Source organism: Elephas maximus, chromosome 12, assembly GCF_024166365.1.
Source record: "Elephas maximus indicus isolate mEleMax1 chromosome 12, mEleMax1 primary haplotype, whole genome shotgun sequence".
NCBI lineage: Eukaryota > Metazoa > Chordata > Mammalia > Proboscidea > Elephantidae > Elephas > Elephas maximus.
Genome location: NC_064830.1, coordinates 53,130,713 through 53,151,115, shown reverse-complemented (window position 1 = coordinate 53,151,115; position 20,403 = coordinate 53,130,713). Strand labels below are relative to the sequence as shown.

The following is a 20,403-nucleotide window of genomic DNA, read 5'->3' as shown; positions in this document are numbered from 1 at the left end:
CAAAGAGAGAATTTTAAGAGCAGCTAGGGATCAATGAAAAGTCACTTACAAAGGAGAGTCAATAAGAATAAGTTCAGACTACTCGACAGAAACCATGCAGGCAAGAAGGCAATGGGATGACTTATATAAAGCATTGAAGGAAAAGATTGCCAGCCAAGAATCATATATCCGGCAAAACTGTCTCTCAAACACGAAGGTCAAATTAGGACATTTCCAGATAAACAGAAGTTTAGGGAATTTGTAAAAGCAAACCAAAACTACAAGAAGTACGAAAGAAAGTTCTTTGGTCAGAAAATCAATAATATCAGGTATCAACCCAAGACCAGAATACTGGACAGAGCAATCAGGTGTTAACCCAGGCAGGGAAATCAGAAGAACAAATCAAGGTTAAAAAAACGCTCAAAACAGGGAAACAGTGATGTTTTTATATAAAAGAAGACAACATTAAAACAATAAAGAGGGACTTTTTTAAGAAATGTAGTCATAGATCTTTCATATGGAGAGGAAGACAAGGTGATATAAAGAAATAAAAATTAAGTTTAAATTTAGAAAAATAGGGGTAAAAAAAAATGTTAAGGTAACCACAAAGGAGACAAACTATCCTACACATCAAAATAAAATACAAGAAAAAAATAGAGACTCAGCAGAAACAAAATCAACAACAATGAATAAGAGGAAAAGCCAATATATAACGATAAATTACTCTGCACAAAAAATTAAGTGGAAAAAAGAAACTGTCGACAACACACAAAAAAGACATCAAAATGACAGCACTGAATTCATACCTATCCATAATTATGCTGAATGTAAATGGAGTAAATGCACCAAAAAAGAGACAGAGGGTGGCAAAAAGGATAAAAAACCATGATCCGTCTATATACTGCCTACAAGAGATACACTTTAGGCTTAGAGACACAAAGAAACTAAAACTCAGAGGATGGAAAAAAATACATCAAGCAAACAACAATCAAAAAAGAGAAGTGGCAATATTAATTTCCAACAAAATAAACTTTAAAGTTAAATCCACGACAAAGGATAAGGAAGGACACTATATAATGATTAAAGGAACAATATACCAGGAGGATATAACCAAAATGTATCAAAGATCTAAATATAAAATCTAAAATGATAAAGATCATGGAAGAAAAAAGTAGGGAAAATGCTATGAGCCCTACTATGTGGCATAAACAGTACATAAAACATTACTAACAATGCACATACACCAGAAGAGAAACTAGGTAACTGGGAGCTACTCAAACACCTATGCTCATCCAAAGACTTCATCAAAAGAGTAAAAAGAGTACCTAGAGACTGGGGAAAAGTTTTTTTTAGCTATGACACTTCTGATCAGCATCTGATCTGTAAAATCTATATGACGCAAAAACTTAACAGCAAAAAGACAAACAACCCAATTAAAAAATGGGCAAAGGGTGTGAACAGGCACTTCACTAAGGAAGACCTTCTGGTAGCTAACTGATACATGAGGAAATGCTCATGATCATTAGCCATTAAAACCAAAACCCAGTGCCATCGAGTCGATTCCTACTCATAGCAACCCTATAGGACAGAGAAGAACCACCCCACAGAGTTTCCAAGGAGCGCCTGGTGGATTCGAACTGCCGACCCTTTGGTTAGCAGCCGTAGCACTTAACCACTACGCCACCAGGGTTTCCTTAAAACCAAACCCAGTGCTGTCAAGTCGATTCCAACTCATAGCGACCCTACAGGACAGAGCAGAACTGCCCCACAGAGTTTCCAAGGAGCACCTGGTGGATTCGAACTGCCAACCCTTTGGTTAACAGCCGTAGCACTTAACCACTAGAGAAATGCAAATCAAAACTACAATGAGATTCCATTTCACTCCAACTAGGCTGGCTTTAATCCAAAAAACACAAAATGATAAATGTTGGAGAGGCTGTTGAGAGACTGGAACACTTATGCACAGCTGGTGGGAATGTAAAATAGCACAACTACTTTGGAAATCGATTTGGTGCTTCCTTAAAAAACTAGAAATAGAACTACCATATGATCCTGCAATCCCAGTCCTTGGAATATATCCTAGAGAAATAAGAGCCTTTACACTAACAGATATATGCACACCCATGTTTACTGCAGCACTGTTTACAATAACAAAAAGATGGAAGCAACCAAGGTGCCCATCAAGAGATGAATGGATAAATAAAAACCCCCTATATTTACAGAGTGAACTCTACGCATTGATAAAGAGCAATGATGAATCTGTGAAACATTTCATAACATGGAGGAATCTGGAAGGCATTATGTTGAGTGAAATTAGTCAGTTGCAAAAGGGCAAATATTCTATGAGACCACTATTTAAAAAACTGAAGTAGTTTAAACTGAGAAGAAAATATTCTTTGATGGTTACAAGGGTGGGGATGGAGGGAAGGAGAAGGGTATTCACTAAGTAGACAAGAACTATTTTAGGTGAAGGGAAAGACAAAATACAACACAGGAGAGGTCAGCACAAGTCGACTAAACCAAAAGCTAAGAAGTTTCCTGAATAAACTGAATGCTTTGAAGGCCAGAGTAGCAGGGATGGGGCTTGGGGACCATGGTTTCAGGGGACATCTAGGACAATTGGCATAATAAAATCTATTAAGAAAACATTCTGCATCCTACTTTGGAGAGTGGTGTCTGGGGTCTTAAACGCTAGCAAGTGGCCATCTAAGACACATCAATTGGTCTCAACCCACCTGGAGCGAAGGAGAATGAATAACACCAAAGACATAAGGTAATTACAAGCCCAAGAGACAGAAAGGGCCACATAAACCAGAGACCACATCAGCATGAGGCCTGAAAAACTACACAGTATCTGGCTACAATCGATGACTCCCCTGACAGTAACACAACAGACAACCCCTAAGGGAGCAGGAGAGCAGTGGGATGCAGGCCTCAAATTCTTGTAAAAAGACTAGACTTAATGATCTGACTGAGGCTAGAAGGACCCCGGAGGTCATCGTCCCCAGACCTTCTGTTAGCCAAAGACAGGAACCAATTTCCAAAGCCAACTCCTCAGACAGGGATTGGAATGGACTATAAGATCGAAAATGATGCTGGTAAGGAGTGAGCTTCTTGGATCAAGTAGACACATGAGACCATGTGTGCAGCTCCTGTCTGGAGGGGAGATGAGAAGGCAGAGGGGGACAGAAGCTGGCTGAAGAGATATGGAAATAGAGGGTGGGGAGAAGGAGTGTGGTGTCTCAGTAGGGGGACAGCAACTAGGAGTATATAGCAAGGTGTACATAAATTTTTGTATGAGAGACTGACTTGTTTTGTAAACTTGCACTTAAAGCAAAATAAAAATTAAGAAATCAAGTGATGTATTGCACTGTGCAAATCTGCTGCAGCAGACCGCTTTAAAGTGTTAAAATAGCAAAGATGTCACCTTGAGGACTAAGGTGCGCCTGACCCAAGCCATGATATACGACAAACTGAAAGACGTGGGGGTCAGTCACCTTATATGCATGCAAAAGCTAGACAATGAATAAGGAAGACCAAAACAGAACCTATGCATTTGAACTAAGGTGTTAGCTACGAATACTGAGCATACCATGGACTGCTAGAAGAATGATGAAATCTGTCTTGGAAGAAGTACAGCCTGAATGCTCCTTAGAAGCAAGGATGGCAAGACTTCATCTCTTGTACTTTGGATATGTTATCAGGAGGGACCAGTCCCTGGAGAAGGACATCATGCTTGGTGAAGTAGAAGGTCAGTGAAAAAGAGGAAGATGCTCATCAAGATGGATTGGTACAGTGGCTGCAACAGTGGGCTCAAAAACAGCAAAAACTGTGAGGATGGCGCAGGACCAGGCAGGGTTTCGTTCTGTTGTACATGGGGTTGCTCCCAGTCAGAACCGAAGTGGTTGTACCTAACAACAATTATATATCATAAATTTGGTATTCATTTCTTTCTCTCTGGTAATCTTTTCATGTATGTTACATATATGGTTTTCTCTCCAACTACACCAAAACTCCCAGAGGACAGGGAACATGTCGTAATTTTTAGTATTCCTGAGCTTCTCAAACTAAGGTTTGTATATTCATTTAACAAATATTTTTTGAAAGCCTATTTTCCCTTGCAGTGCTGGGAGAATAACAGTGAATAAGACAGACAATATCCTCTGCCCCAACTAAGCTTACAGTTTAGTAGGGAAAGACAGACATTAATTATTTACAATAAAATGATACTACTATGCAATAGCACCTGTTAGGGCAGATTGCATATGTTGTGTCAATTCACCAGGGGTCTTAAAGTCAGAGGAGAAGAAAAGAAAAAAAAGGTGAATCTTCCTGTAGCACAACTTTGACTTGAAGATTTGGGGCAGATCTAGTTATTATTATTATTTTTACTGTGCTTTAAGTGAAAGTTTCACATGCAAAAATATATACACACATTGCTGTGTCACCCCTAGTTGCTCTCCCTATAATGTGACAGCACACTCCTTTCCACCCTGGATTTCCCAAGTCCATTCAACCAGCTCCTGTCCCTTTCTGCCTTCTCATCTTGCCTCTGGACAGGAGCTGCCCATTTAGTCTCATGTATCTACCTAAGCTAAAAAGCATACTCTTCACCAATATCATTTTATGTCTTATAGCCCAGTCTAATCTTTGAAGAGTTGGCTTTAGGAATGGTTTCAGTTTTGGGCTAACAGAGAGTCCGGGGGCCTTGTCTTCCCGGGTCCCTCTAGCCTCAGACTGTTAAGTCTGGTCTTTTTACTAGAATTTGAGTCCTGCACCCCATTTTTCTCCTACTCTGCCAGGGATTCTCTTGTGTTCCCTGTCAGGGCAGTCACTGGTGGTAGCCAGGCACCAGTTTGTTCTTCTGGTCTCAGGCTGATGGAGTCTCTGGTTTATGTGGCCCTTTCTGTGGCTTGGGCTCATATTTTCCTTTTGTCTTTGGTGTTCTTCATTCTCCTTTGCTCCAGGTGGGTTGGGACCAATTGATGCATCTTAGATGGCCGCTTGCTAGCTTTTAAGATCCCAGCCGCGACTCATGAAAGTGGGATGCAGAACATTTTCTTAATAAATTTTGTATACCAATTGACCTACATGTCCCCTGAAAACATGGCCCCCAGACCTCTGCCCCAGTTACTCAGCACCTCGAAGTGTTTGGTTGTATTCAGGAAACTTTTTAGCTTTTGGTTTAATCCTGTTGTGCTTACCTCCCCTGTATTGTGTGTTCTCCTTCCCTTCTCCTAAAATAATTCTTGTCTAAAAAAAAAAAATATATACCATCTAGGAAGTGAATACCGTTCTCCCTCCCTGCCCTCATAACTATCAAAGAATGTTTTCTTCTGTGTTTAAACCTTTTCTTGAGTTCCTATAATAGTAGTCTCATGCAATATTTGTCCTTTTGCAACTAATTTCACTCAGCATAATGCCTTCCAGAGCCATCCATGTTATGAGGTGTTTTGCAGATACACTGTTGTTTGTTACCATCGTGTACTATTCCACTGTGTGAATACACCATAATTGGTTTATCCATTTTCCCCATTGATGGGCATCTAGGTTGTTTCCATGTTTTTGCTATTGTAAACAGTGCTGCAATGAACATGGGTGTGCATATATCTGTTAGTGTGACTGCGCTTATTTCTCTATAATATATTCCAAAGAGTGGGATTTCTGGATCCTACGGTACTTCTATTTCTAGCTTTTTAAGGATGTGCCAAATCAGTTTCCAAAGTGGTTGTCCCATTTTACATTCCCACCAGCAGTGTATAATTGTTCCAGTCTCTCCACAACCTCTACAATATTTATTATTTTGTGTTTTTTGGTCTAATGCTAGCCTTGTTGGTGTAAGATGGTACCTCATTGTAGTTTTAATTTGCATTTCTCTAATGGCTGATGATCATGAGCATTTCCTCACGTGTATCAGCTGCCTGAATGTCTTCTTTGGTGAACTGGCCATTCATGTCCTTTGCCAATTTTTTAATTGGGTTATTTGCCTTTTTGTTGTTGAGGTTTTGCAGTATCTTCCACATTTCAGAGATTATATGCTGATTGGATTTGTAACAGCCAAAAATTTTCTCCCAGTCTGTAGGTTGTCTTTTTACTCTTTTGGTGAAGTCTTTTGATGAGCGTAAGTGTTTGACTTTTAGGAGCTCCCAGTTACCTAGTTTCTCTTCTGGCGTTTGTGCACTGTTGGTTATGGTTTGTATTCTGTTTATGCCATGTATTAGGGATCCTAGCGATGTCTCCATTTTTTCTTCCATGATCTTTTATTGTTTCAGGTTTTATATTTAAGTCTTTGATCCATTTTGAGTTCGTTTTTGTGCATGGTGTGAGGTATGGGTCTTGTTTCATTTTTTTGCAAATGGATATCCAGTTATGCCAGCACCATTTGTTAAAGAGACTGTCTTTTCCCCATTTAACAGACTTCAGACCTTTGTCAAATATCAGCTGCTCACAGGTAGAGGAATTTACCTCTGGATTCTCAATTCTGTTCCATTGGTCTATATAGCTGTTGTTGTACCAGTACTAGGCTGTTTTGAGTACCATGCGGTATAATAGGTTCTAAAATCAGGTACTGTGAGGCCTCCCACTTTGTTCTTCTTCTTCAGTAATGCTTTACTTATCTGAGGCCTTTTCCCTTTCCATATGAAGTTGGTGATTTATTTCTCTCTTATTAAAAAATGTCATTGGATTTTGGATTGGGATTGCACTGTATCCGTAGATCACTCTGGGTTGAATTGACATTTTTACAATGTTGAGTCTTCCTATCCATGAGCAAGGTATGTTTTTCCACTTATGTAAGTCTCTTTCAGTTTCTTGCAGTAGTGTCTTATAGTTTTCTTTGTATAGGTCTTTCACGTCCCTGGTTAGATTTATTCCTAAGTATTTTATCCTCTTGGGGGCTATTGTAAATGGTATTGATTTGGCAGTTTCCTCTTTGAAGTTCCTTTTGTTGATGCAGAGGAATCCAACTGATTTTTGTATGTTTATCTTGTATCCTGATACTTTGCTGAAATCTTCTATTAGTTCCAGTCATTTTCTTGTGGATTCTTTAGGGTTTTCTGTGTACAAGATCCTGTCATCTGCAGATAGAGACATTTTTACTTCTTCCTTACCAGTTTGGATCCCCGTTATTTCTTTATCTAGCCTGATTGCTCTGGCTAGGACCTCCAGCACAATGTTGGATAAGACTGGTGATAAACGGCAACCTTGTCTGGTTCCTGTTCTCAAGGGGAATGCTTTCTGACTCTCTCCATTTTAGGAATATGTTGGCTGTTAGCTGTGTATAAATGCCCTTCATTATGTTGAAGAATTTCCCTTCTATTCCTATTTTGCTGAGTTTTTATCATGAATGGGTGTTAGACTTTGTCAAATGCCTTTTCTTGGTCAATTGATAAGATTATGTGGTTCTTGTCTTTTGTTTTATTTATGTGATGGATTACATGGATTGTTTTTCTAATGCCGAACCATCCCTGCATATCTTGTATGAATTTCACCTGGTCATGGTGTTTTGTTTTGTTTTTTTTTAATTGATATGTTGTTGAATTCTATTGGCTAGAATTTTGTTGAGGAGTTTTGCGTCTATGTTCAGGAGGGATACTGGTCTGTAATTTTCTTTTTCTGTGTTGTCTTTACTTGGTTTTGGTATCAGGGATATGCTGGCTTCATACAATGAGTTTGGGAGTATTCCATCCTTTTCTATGCTTTGAAATACCTTAATTGTACTGGTGTTAACTCTTCTCTGAAAATTTGGTAGAGCTCTCCAGTGAAACTGTCAGGACCAGGGCTTTTTTCTGTTGGGAGTTTTTCGTTACCTTTTCAATCTCCTCTTTTGTTATAGGTTCATTAGTTGTTCTATCTGTGTTTATGTTAATTTAGGTAGGCAGTGTGTTTCTAGAAATTTGCCCATTTTCTCTAGGATTTCAAATTTGTTAGAGTACAGTTTTTCATAGTATTCTGTTATGATTCTTTTAAATTTCAGCTGGGTCTGTTGCGATATTATCCATCTCATTTCTTATTCAGGTTATTTGCTGCCTCTCCTGTTTTTCTTTTGTTACTTTGGCCAATAGTTTATCGCGTTTGTTGATCTTTGCAAAGAACCAGCTTTTGGTCTTGTTGAGTCTTTCAGTTGTTTTCCTATTCTCTATTTCATTTAATTCTGCTCTAGTTTTTATTATTTGCTTGCTTCTGGTGCCTGAGGGCATCGTTAGCTGCTCTCTCCTTGTTCAAGTTTTAGGGTTAATGTATTGATTTTGGCCCTTTCTTCTTTTTGGATGTGTGCATTTATTGGTATAAACTGATCTCTGAGCACTGCTTTTGCTGGGTCCCAAAGGTTCTGGTAGCATATGTTTTCATTCTCATTTGATTCTGTGAATTTCTTTATTCCGTCCTTAATTTCTTCTATAACCCAGTAGTTTTTGAGCAAAGTGTTATTCAGTTTCCAGGTGTTTGATTTTTTTTCCTTGCTTTTTCTGTTACTGATCTCTACTTTTATGGCTTTGTGGTCAGAAAAGATGCTTTGTAATATTTCAATGATTTGGAATCTGTTAAGGCTTGCTTTATGGCCTAATATATGGTTTATTCTGGAGAATGTTCCATGTGGGTTGGAAAAGAAAGTATGCATGTCTGCTGTTGCATGGAGTGTTCTGTATATGTCTATGAGATCAAGTTGGTTGACTGTGCCATTTAGATCTTCTGTGTCTGTATTGAGCTTCTTTCTGAATGTCCTGTCCTTCACCAAAAGTGGTGTGTTTAAGTCTCCAAATATTATTGTGCGGCTGTCTATTTCTCTTTTCAATGCTGTTAGAGCTTGTCTCATGTATTTAGGAGCCCTGTTGTTGGGCGCATAAATATTTATTTTGGTTATGTCTTCCTGGTGTATTGACACATCATTAATTATACAGTGTCCTTCCTTTTCTTTTGTGGTAGATTTTACTTAAATATATTTTTTCAGAGATTAATATTGCCACTCCTGCTCTTTTTTGATTGTTGTTTGCTTGATATAAATTTTTTCATCCTTTGAGTTTTAGTTTGTATCTTTAAGGTATGTCTCTTGTAAGCAGCATACAGACATCATCTTTTTTAAATCTATTCTGCCACTCTCTGTCACTTTATTGGAGCATTTAGTCCATTTACATTCATCGTAATTATTGGTTGGTATTATGCTGTCATTTTGATGTCTTTTTTTGTGTGTGTTCTTGACAATTTCTTCGTTCCACTTAATTTTCTGTGCTGAGTCTTTATTCTTTATGTATTTTCTTTTCGTCCTTTTAATTGTTGCTGATTTTGTGTTTGCTGAGACTTCGTGTTTTTCTTGTTTTTTATTTTTATGTGTAGGATTGCTAGTTTTCTTTGTGGTTACCTTAATATTTACCTATATTTTTCTAAGTTTAAACCAATCTTTTATTTCTTGATATTGCCTTAACTTCCTCTCCATATGAAAGATCTAGGACTACATTATTTATTCCCTCTTTTTTGTTTTAATGCCATCTTATACATACTGATGTCTGTGTTTCCCTATTTTCAGTGTTTTAGCTTTGATTTATTTGTGACTTCCCTATCTGGGTTGATACCTGGTTGTTTAGTCTTACGTTGTTATCTGATGTTATTGATTTTCTAACTGGAGGACACCCTTTAGTATTTCTTCTAATTTTGGTTTGGTTTTTACAAATTCCCTAGACTTCCGTTTATCTGGAAATGCCCTAATTTTGCCATCATATTTGAGAGACAGTTTTGCTGGATATATAATTCTTAGTTGGCAATTTTTTTCCATTAAGGCTTTGTATATGTCATCCCATTGCCTTCTTGCTTCCAGGGTCTGAGCTTAGTCTTATTGATTCTCCCCTGCAGGTGACTTTTCCTTTGTCCCTTGCCACTCTTAAAATTCTCTACCTTTGGTTTTGGCAAGTTTCATTATGTTTTGGTGACTTTCTTTTGGAATCTGCCTTGTGTGGGGTTTGATGAGTTTTTTGGATAGATATCTTCTGATCTCTCATGGTATCAGGAAAGTTTTCTGCCAACAAATCTTCAACAATTCTCTTTGTATTTTCTGTCCCCCACCCCCACCCCCTGCTGTTCTGGTACTCTAATCACTCGTAGGTTGTTCCTCTTGATAGAGTCCCACATAATTCTTAGGATTTCATTTTTTTTTTTATTCTTTTATCTGATTTTTCCTCAAATAAGTTGGTGCTTTATCTTCAATCTCACTAATTCTGAATTCCATTGCCTCAATTCTGGTCCTATTACTTTCTATTGAGTTGTCTAATTCTGAATTTTATTGTTAATCTTTTGGATTTCTGCTTGCTGTCTCTATAGATTCTTGCAGCCTGTTAAATTTGTCATTATGCTCTTGCAAAACCTTCTTGAGTTTCTCTATTGCTTTTTCTGTGTGTTCCTTGGCTTGTTCTGTGTTTTGCCTATCTCCTTCCTGATTTCCTGAAGAGCTCTGCATATTAATCTTTTGAATTCTACTTCTGGTAATTCCAAGGCGTTCTCTTCCTCCAGAAGATTTCTTGATTCTTTGTTTGGGGTGCTTGCTGAAGCCATTGTGGTCTGTCTCTATGTGATTTGATATTGACTGTTCTCTCCGAGCCATCAGTAAGTTATATTTATTTTATGTTTGCTTACTGTGTCCTAGCTTCTTGTTTTGTTTTGTTTTGATATACCCAAATAGACTGCTCAGGTGAACTAGTCTGATAATTGGTGCCTTTCACTCTCTCACGTCCTGTCACCAGATGGTTAGAGCTGTTACTAGGTATGTGAGCCCAGGAGACCATTTACTTATTTTGATAGGATTCAGCTTAAGTGTCCAGGTTGTCGGTCACCAAGTGGGTGGTGCAGCCTCTCATGTACAGTCCTAGATGGGCAGGGTGATTGGAGTAGGCACAGGTATCTGGCTGCAGTGTGGGGTCATGTGCTGAGGAAGTCTGGGGACTGACAGCTGCCCCTGAATATCTGAGAGGCAAGCATATCCCTGTCTCCTACAGCACATACATGGGTGGGTTTTGCAGCTGGACTATGGGCACCCAATGCTGTTGACTGTAAGGACTGGGAGGCACCACTTATTCTTGAGCCCCTGTCATGGGTGGTTAGGTGGCGTGGGTGGAGCCACCAGTTCTCAAGCCCCTGGTGTGGGTAGGTGAGGACCCTGCTTAATGGGCGGAGTAGTACCAAGCATCACAAATATGCCATTCCACCATATAGCTTATATAGTTGAAATTAGGCTTCAGGTATGTACCCTGTTGTACTGTGCTAATGAGGGTCTATACTGTTGAAATAGGCCCACACAGGTCTATGCAGGGTTGAACTACATTCAAAGTCCATGGACCCCTTACGCCTGTGCCTAGGCAAAGGTGCTGTGCCTTCCCTGAGTTCCCAGCTTAGGGGAGCTGGCAAATTATTTTTTTCTGTTTGTTAATTTGTTACCTTTCCAAAGCCAGGAGAATGGCCCATGGCATGCGATGGGTCCTACTTCTGGCCCAGGGGATGCGGCAATCGCTGAAGCCTGCCCAGACCTGGTGCAGAGTGGGGATAAGACAGGTAAATCGGAGAGAGGTTCTTTCCAAAGGGAGTGTTTTTTGACCCGTGTGGTAGGTTAGACGCATATACTTATCTTTCACTGATTGAGTGCCATTTTTCACTGGTTCTGGAGGTTTGAGCCAACTCTCCACGGCTTGGTCTCTCCTGATGTAACAAACACATCCCAAGTGCCATTGTTTGCCTCACTACGAATGCCAGCTGATCCAGCCTGCAGGGTGCCAGTTCCTGCCAGGTCAGGTCTGGCAACACTTCACTGCTTCTGAGTAATCTCTCCCTCACGCTGCTACTCAGTACAATTCATCAATTTTGCCTTTGATGTTCAGGGCTCCTAGATTGGCATATATAATTGATTCACTTGTTTTTTCGGGTCTTTGCTGTAAGAGGGACCACAGGAAGCGTCTGACTACTCCACCATCTTGGCCCCCTAGTTATTATTTTTAAAAAACAAATATAAATATAATGTGGAGAAGAATGCTAAATTCTCATAGCTTTTTAAAAATCATAGATTTTTCCAGCTCATGCCTGCCCTGCTTTAGCCACAACCTGGTCTTCACAAGGGTTCATATTTGTCCTCCCCGTCTTTTAGCAGTGGGAGTGGTGGTTCAGTGGTAGAATTTCCCATCTTCCACCTGGGAGACCCAGGTTTGACTTCTGGCCGATGTACCTCAAGTGCGGCCACTACCTGTCAGTAGAGGCTTGCAGTGTTGCCGTGATGCTGAACAGGTTTCAGCAGAGCTTCTAGACTCAGACAGACTAGGAAGAAGTGCCTGGTGATCTACTGGTGAAAAATCAGCCAGTGAAAACTCTGTGGGTCACAACAGTCTGATCCAGTTGTGCATGGGGTTGCTATGAGTTGGGGGCTGATTCAATGGTAGCTAAGAACAACTGTTAACAATACTGCAGCGGAAAATTTGCAAAGCAGTGTTAAACCCTCTAGCAGAGTATCTGTCCCATGGCAAGCACTCAGCACAAAACAAGCTTACAAACGTACATGCTGGAATGGTGCAAGTGTCAAATGAGGCTTCCAGGAGCCCAGGTACATGCAGCAGGTGAAGAAAATGCTCTCCAGGGGAGAGAGGCCTTGAGCGGAAGGAACAGTGACGTGGGCCCTCAAATAACTCTTCCAAACGCCCAAAGACTCAAGTCCGCGGAAGGAAAATAAGGAGTGTAGCTTTCTTTCCTCCTCTTTCCACACCTTACTTGAATAAGTGTGATAGGAAAGAGAAAAATCAGACACAGTGTGAAGTGCCTAGCCTTTGGTCCTGCCTACACACAAAGATAGAATCAAAACCAAAGCCAGCAGCCCTATTCATTAAACCCAAGCTAAATCAAAGATTGATTTTTATAAAAGAGTAAATCGAAAAAAATTCTTAAGAACAAACACAGTGAAAAGTGTTTTAAAATGGGCAAAATTGTACTCTAATTCCCTAGGAGTGTACACCTAGGGAAGGCACTAAGGGCTGTTGGTGGGGGGGATACCACATCAGGAGGGGACACTGGGCTTCAACTATTCTGATGACGATTTATTCCCCAGAGAGGTGGTGGCTACACGAAAGGTTGTTATTCTTTATTCCTTTTTATATACCTTAAATACTTCATAAGTTTTTAGACAATTAGTGAACCAATTTGCACAAGAGCCAAACCTACATATTCTAAAATTAGTAAATTAAAACAAAACCAGCATATCAGCACACCTTCCAAGAAAACATGAATTGATCCTATATTTAATTTCTTTCTATCTGGAGGGAAAATACAAATATGTAACAGACATAGCCTGTCTTTTGGAACCTACTCTTTTGAAGACAGTCCAATCAAATCTGTTTTTTTTTTTTTAAAGCAACCACATGTATCATGCCAGATTCTGCAAAATAGTTGCAGAAAATGAAGGACTAAGAATGCTATCAAATAAGGAGGAATTTCAGGCAAAATATACGGCAAGACAATGGGAAGAGCAAGCTGAAAGGGAAATGAGGAACAGATCTTACCAGAACAAAGAGTTTGTATCCAAGACTATGTGTTCTTAATTTCCCAATCTTATAGAAGTTGCCAAAGCTTAAAACATGCTCAAAAACAGTCCCCTCCTCTTTTATAACAGTGTGCCCATTGGTGATCCTCCCCCCAGGTTTAGAAGAGCACAAAAGACTAAAAGAGTTAGTCTTCGAGTTGGCCAGTCCTGGGTCTGATGTAGACAGATCTGTGTGAGAGCGACAATTTCTCCAAGCTTTATTCCCGTGTTCTGTAAAATGGGCAAAGAACAGTACTTGTCTCCGAAGGTTGAAGTGATGCTTAGTGAGACAATGTACATACTAGGTTTGGTACAATGTCTAGCCCATAGTAAGCTCCCAATAAAAAATATTTTCTTTTTCTCTTCATCTAAGAATAATCTCTTTGCGGGGTATTCATTCTTTCCCTCTGATTTCCTTGTAAGGATCTGTCAAATACAGAGAGGCAGCATACTATAAGAGCCGTGAGCCAGAGTCTGCCATGCACAGCAAGTCTCCATGGTATAGGCCAGCCAAGCTATGAGATGGGTTACCATCGCAGCAGAAGTAGCAAACAAGCTTCCTGACTGAGGCAGAAGCTCTTTTGCATGGAAGACTTACTATCTTCCCAGACTGCCACCTGGTTTCTAACTCTCTTGGTGGGTTCTATCCCCCTATGCTCCCTTGCCCCTCTGTCTGACTCTATGTTTTCTGAGGAGTTCCTGTTTCTTGGCCTCTGTTTACCTCCTTGCCTTACACTCAGCTGTCTGTATCTTCCTGGTTTTTAATTCCTGTTGGCTCTAGCCAAGTCCCCTCATCCTGCCCTTAGGTACTTATGGTTTTCTAACTTTCTGACTGACACCATGGGTTCCCTGTTCTCTGTCCTTTGATCCATGTGCCCTCCTGGCTTCTGCCTGCTTGTATGGTCTTAGACCCACCTATCTTGTTTCTTGGGCATCTGTACCCCAGTTAGATTCTCATCTATGCTTTGCTATGACTTAAGGGTGTTCTGTACACCTTGACTCATGGCTGCTTATCAGAATGACATGCAAAACATTTAGGACCTGGTATGGAATGAGCACTGCCCAACCAAGGTAGCTACCAGCTATAAACGATGAGGATGCTATCCCTGCATACACTGGCTGAAGAGCAACCCAGCTCACTAGACTCTAAACTAAAAACCCATTGCCCTTGAGTTGATTCCAACTCACAACAACCCTATATGACTGCCCCACAGAGTTTCCAAGGCTGTAATCTTTATGGAAGCAGACTGCCATATCTTTCTCCTGCAGAGCAGCTGGTGGGTTTGAACCACCAAACTTTCAGTTAGCAGCTGAGCATTTAACCACTGCACCACCAATCTAGATCCCTCCAATCACTCTGATAAGGGGTATCCTGCTTCTTTCTTGGGGCTAGTCCTCTAGATTTGCTCCTTACTCCTCACGTCCAGGCTTGCCATGGCCTCATGCAAATTCATGAGCTCGTGTCACCACAGCCCCAGAGTAACCTTCTTGTTCCCACCCCACCCAGCTGTCACTAGGGGAATCCACAAAAACTGGTGACACATGTGAAAGAGGTAATTGATTGGGCAGCCATCAAAACATAAAACGTAAAACCAGAAATAAATCACACGTTTGAGGAAAGTCAAGGTGAAATATAGGTCCATCATCATCATCCATTGCTGTCAAGTCAATTCTGACTCACAGCAACCCTACAGGACAGAGCAGAGCTTCCCCACAAGGTTTTCAAGGAGCACCTGGTGGATTTGAACTGCTGACCTTTTGGTTAGCAACCATAGCACTTAACCACTATGCCACCAGGGTTTCTGAAATATAGGTCCAGGACCAAGGAACTCAAAGTGGTTTTTGGAGGAAAAGCAGTTACCCAAGCTCCATTAGAGCCATAGCAAAACAGTAGTATACTGGTTTACATAACTAACAAAGCCTTCAAAATTTACGGATAATTGACTTCTGGGTACACTTAAAATTGTTCCAAAATATATAAGCAAAATATTCAGCAGGAAAGTTTATAGGAAGAAATATGTCAGGTTGCCAGGAAATGATAATTGGAAAAGTAGATTGAGGTGAAACAGCTATGATCCATTAAAGCCAGAATCCAAAGCTTGGAATCTAATCTGTAGGTAGTAGGAAACAAATACTTACCAACTACACATTTATTCAGATGTCCTGACCTTCCACCCACAAATGCCCTAAAGGCAGTGTTTCCCAAAGGTGGTTCCACATTAACACTTGCCCTTCAAGATCCTTTGTCCAGAAGAGCCTGTGGTCACACAAGTTTGGGAAACACTCCATACCATATCTTACAGACACCCCCATCTCCACCCCCAACCACAATGAGCACTAACCCATGGAAGGCTCTGAAAAGTCTTGAGTAAACCTTTTTAGCTTTGTTTAATCTAGTAATTCTCGTATCTGTTTGACTACACACTTTTTTTCCTTGTAGCACTAATTAACATCATATATATTTTAGGGAATATTGTTTGAGAGTCACAGATCTACACATATAGTATTTTGGATGTTCAGACAACTGTATACACCTTAAATTAATATTTTCCTAGATATACATGTAAGCACATGGATGTACATAAATAGACACACATATAGATCAAATCCAAGAATAACAAAAATATTCTTGCCACAAAATATGCTTTATAAGAGATTAAATGTCTCTTAAGAGCTGGTTCTACCTTCTTGGACTAATAATAGGAAGTTCCTTCAGCATATTTCTTCTGTGAACCTCTTTGAACCAGTCACAGTCTATACTGAAAACATTTGATTGTGTGTGATTTACACATAAGGGAATGACAGAAAAACCTACCACTTCTGTTCTGTCACAAAACAGGATCTGTTCTCGCCCCAACATCCTCCCCGAGGCCAAAATAAACCAAACTATCACCTAAGTTCCCAAATTTCCTTCCACACCTACACAGATCTCAGAATGCAGAGAAAAAGGGACAGTGCTTTTAGTATGATTCTTGGGTAGGGCTAGAGTTTCCAAGGTTTGGGGAATTACTAAACCTTTGAGGTAGGAGCTTGAGCATGAAGTGCAGTTAGGGCAAACCAAAAAAGGGAACTTTCCCTAACCCTACTCATAACTCAAACAAGACTTAAACCTTGGGCACCTGAATCCAAGAAGTTTCCAATGGATTTGCTGCAGCTGTCACTAACCACAAAGTCCCCTGCAAAACTCTATTTACTTAATCCCCAACCTTCTATTTTAAAAAGTTTAAGTTTATAGAAAAGGTAAAAGAATAGTACAAAAAAACACCTACATACTACTCTCCAAGAGCCATGGTGGCACAATGGTTAAGCACTCAGTTGCAAATCAGAAGGTTGGTAGTTCGAACATATTGGGCAGCTTTGCAGGAGGAAGACCTGGAGATCTGCTCCCATAAAGATTACAGCCTAGAAAACCCTATGGGAGCAGTTCTACTCTGCCACATGAGGTTGCTAAGAGTACAAGCCTACTTGATGGCACCCAACAACAACAACACAGTATTCTCCTTGATTCACCAACTGTCACCATTTTGCTACATTTGTTACATTCCTTAGCTTGACAGCCCCCTCCCCTCCCTGGGATACAGTTTTTTCTGAACCAGTTGAAAGTAAGTTGCAGATGTCAGGACACTTTACTGCTAATACTTGGGCACACATCTCCAAAGAATAAAGTCAGTGTCCTATATAATCACAGTATCACACCTAAGAAATTAACAGCAATTCTATAATATCATCTAATATACGGTCCATATTCAAGTGTCCCCAACTGTCTCCAAGTTATCTTTTATAATTATTTTTTCCCTGATCTAGAATCCAAATTTCACATGTCCCAATTAGTTGTGACATCAGTTTAGTTTTTTAATCTACTATAATCTCCCACTTGCACAAATCTTTCTTTTTTTCTGATAACATTAAATTTTTTAAGAGTGCAGGCCAATTGTCTTGCAGAATGTCCCACGTTCTGAATTTGTCAGGTTGTCTCTTCCTAATTAGATTCAGGTTAAACATTTTTCCCAGTAATGGTATGTAAGTGAAGTTATGACCTTCTAACTGCATCAGAACAGGAGACTTTCCACTGACTCCTGATCTCCACCATAAGGATACATCTCAGAAAGTAGTCTGAAGTGAGATGCTGTTCTCCAGTGAAAATACTGTTCCCCAACAAATTTTCAATCAAAGATTTTTGTATCAGCTCATGACTCCTTGCCTGAATTGGTTGTTATGTTACAGTTTGCATGGCACTGATTTTCTGGTTCTCTCATTCCTTATGTTGTGTATTTATTTTTCCAGCAATGACCCATCAGTACCCATTCTCTCTCTTCCCCTCCCATACACTTTCTGGTTACTTCCTGCTCCCAACCCATTACCTCCCCTCCTCTAGTGGACTTTCATCTGATTGCTCTGGTCCAGCCCTAAGGAGTCACCTGCTCTTTCCTTTACCTGCTGACCCCATTACTTCACACTCAGCAAATTAAACAACAGCAGTGAAAAACCTACTGTAGCCTACCAATTCAGAGTAATTTACAAAAATTAAAGCAGTTGTAATGCATATTTATTGGACCAGACTGAAGGGAACAGAGGAAATCAGTTTGTTTTTTTTTTTTAAATATCAGATTGCCTAAGCCCTGAAAAATCTTTCTTCTTCACTAGGGCAAAGCCTCTTGTCCTGTCACAATCAGGCTTTTTGTCATGTCATTAAACAGAAGCACCCTCGTCTAGTTAGTTCCTTGGTATGAGAATCCTGGAAGAACAAAGGCTCAGAAATCATTTAGCACAAAGCCCCATTTTATACGGAGAAGGAGGCTCATAGAGATGAAGGGACTTGCCCAGGGTCCCTCGGCTCGTTGACCGTTGACCGTAGAGCTAGGACTGGAGCCAGGTTTTAAAACATCCTCCAATGTTCTTTTCTTTCCCCTTCCAAGTACCTTGTGATTCAGATGTTAAAAACGGGCACAGACGAAGCCACGGCACTCACTGCCTTCTTCACTGCTAATTTGCATTTTGATCACATCACCGTCCTACCTTTGAAAAGTTTAAGTAAAAATGCCCACTCTGAGTCTTTTATTGTTATTATTTTTTAAAGTCAATCTTCATTTCTGTAAGGCAAGAGGGAAATTTTAGGAAGACTCAAAGGAGCACATACTACCATTCCTTTAACCAGAAAAAAATAAGGGTCTCAAGACCTGCACAGCTGCCATCTGAACGCTGCCTTCTCAGAGGCTGCAACGCCCGCGAGTGACAGCTCCAGCGAGCCTGGGAAAAGACGCCGGCCAGAGTCCACTCTTCCCGCCGTCTGCGTTACGGAGGCAGTGAGATGGTTAAGGCTCAGGAGCTTAACAAACGTTCACAGGAGAGGAGAAAGTAGGGAACAAAGCCTAGCGTAGAAAAACCCAGCCCCGAAGCTTGGGAAGGACAGGAGACCGCGCCCTCGCTGCAGCGGCCCGGCGGGCTGCAGAAGCTGCAGAGCCGCAGTGCGCAGCTTGGGACCCATACCCAGCAGCACTCTTCCCTCCGCCGCGGGGGCGCAGCGCTCAGCAGTCCCTCGCAGCCCGCGTGCTGGGGAGGCGAAGAGGCGGCCCGGGCTCCGCTCACCCGCGGGCCGAGCCCGACGCCGCCGAGCATCCTCCAATGGCCAGGAGGGCGCGGCAGTCTCTGCACTGTGGGCCGGTGGGCTGCAAACAGCGCCTCGCTCGCGGAGCCCCCCACCCACCCCTGGCACACTCACCCGTCCGTGCGCGCATCCCGGAACCGGCGGTGCGGGCCGTCAGTCCGTCAGCCCCGAGGTAGCGGGGCCGCAGAAGCAGGGGCGTCGCCGTGCCCGGGTGAGCGCGGCGATCATCAGGCGGCTCGGGACTAGAGCGCGGCGTACCCGCGCGCGGGCGCAGCGGAGCAGGCTGGGAAGCGTAGTTCCCGGCTGCGCGGAGCGGCAACTCAGAGGCAGGACCCGAGTCTGCCCTCTGCGCTGTGCTGCGGCTCCCCACCCACGCACTTTCCCTGCGCTTTCTAGTGGAATCAGTGTCGGGACCCTATAACCGTTCTGCAGGGGAGGAAAAACTTCAGCTTTTGGAAAAAGCTGTGCAGGCTCTTCTGAGAAGCTCTGGGCTGCGGATAGGGTGCGGATAGGACAGGCTTGTCAAGGTTGTGAGGAGCCTTTGGTTGAATGAGCATCTTTACATCGAAGCCTTGTTAAGACGAGGCTCAGGTCCAGACAGGCCTGCCACAGTTTTACTGGCTTCACGTAGGCCTGGGGCTGGGGCGTGGGACAGGAGTGCCTGGTTAGATGCCTGGGGGCGGGAGGAGGGGCAGGTAAGCCAGGTTGGGTTTAGCCAGACAGAGCTAAAGTGATGGGGGTGAGGGGGTTGGAGCACCCACGCACACGCGAAGGCTTCACTAGCTGTGAGATCGGACAATTTAGCTTCTCCGAGCCTTAGCTTTCTCGTCTGTAAAATAGGCTTAAAGCTGGAAGACATATTGTGCGGATTAAACGACCCATGGCATATGTGAAGGCACCTGGCACCGTTTTTGTGGCACTTAGTGGATACTCATTCAAGGCTAGCTGCTTCTTTGGGAATTTCAAGGGAGTTCATGGGCACACTCCTAAGAAGCTCTGTAGTGCTAAATTAAGGGTAGCTGGGCCTGGTTAGGGTGAATAAATGTTAAAATCCACTGTGTTATAGTCAGCCGTTTAGCCGGTTCACTTCATCACTGAATATGTACTGAGATGCCTTCTCTGCCGGGTTCTTGGGGCTACGAAGATAGTGAAATACTGTTTTGCTTCTGAAGCTTGGAAGTGGGGTGGGATGGCTTAGGGTAAAGACCAAAATTACTAAAATACATGGCAAAATAGAGTTACCTTTCAGAAGGCTTTTCTGACTAGATGTGCTCTCCTTTTT

General features: G+C 41.7%; 1 protein-coding gene across 5 annotated transcripts in view; it reads right to left on the bottom strand.

The window, feature by feature from the left end:
- The window catches only part of TMOD2 (tropomodulin 2), a 91,090-nt gene extending 71,717 nt beyond the window's left edge, over positions 1 to 19,373 (bottom strand). For 3 of the 5 annotated variants that reach the window (XM_049904834.1, XM_049904831.1, XM_049904832.1), the window contains exon 1: positions 19,236 to 19,373. The gene's annotated coding sequence lies outside the window, so the exon portion shown is untranslated. Of the gene's footprint in view, positions 1 to 11,397; positions 11,487 to 19,235 lie in introns of all 5 variants that reach the window. The other 2 variants (XM_049904835.1, XM_049904838.1) reach the window with 1 other exon arrangement.
- Between the last annotated feature and the right edge of the window lie 1,030 nt (positions 19,374 to 20,403).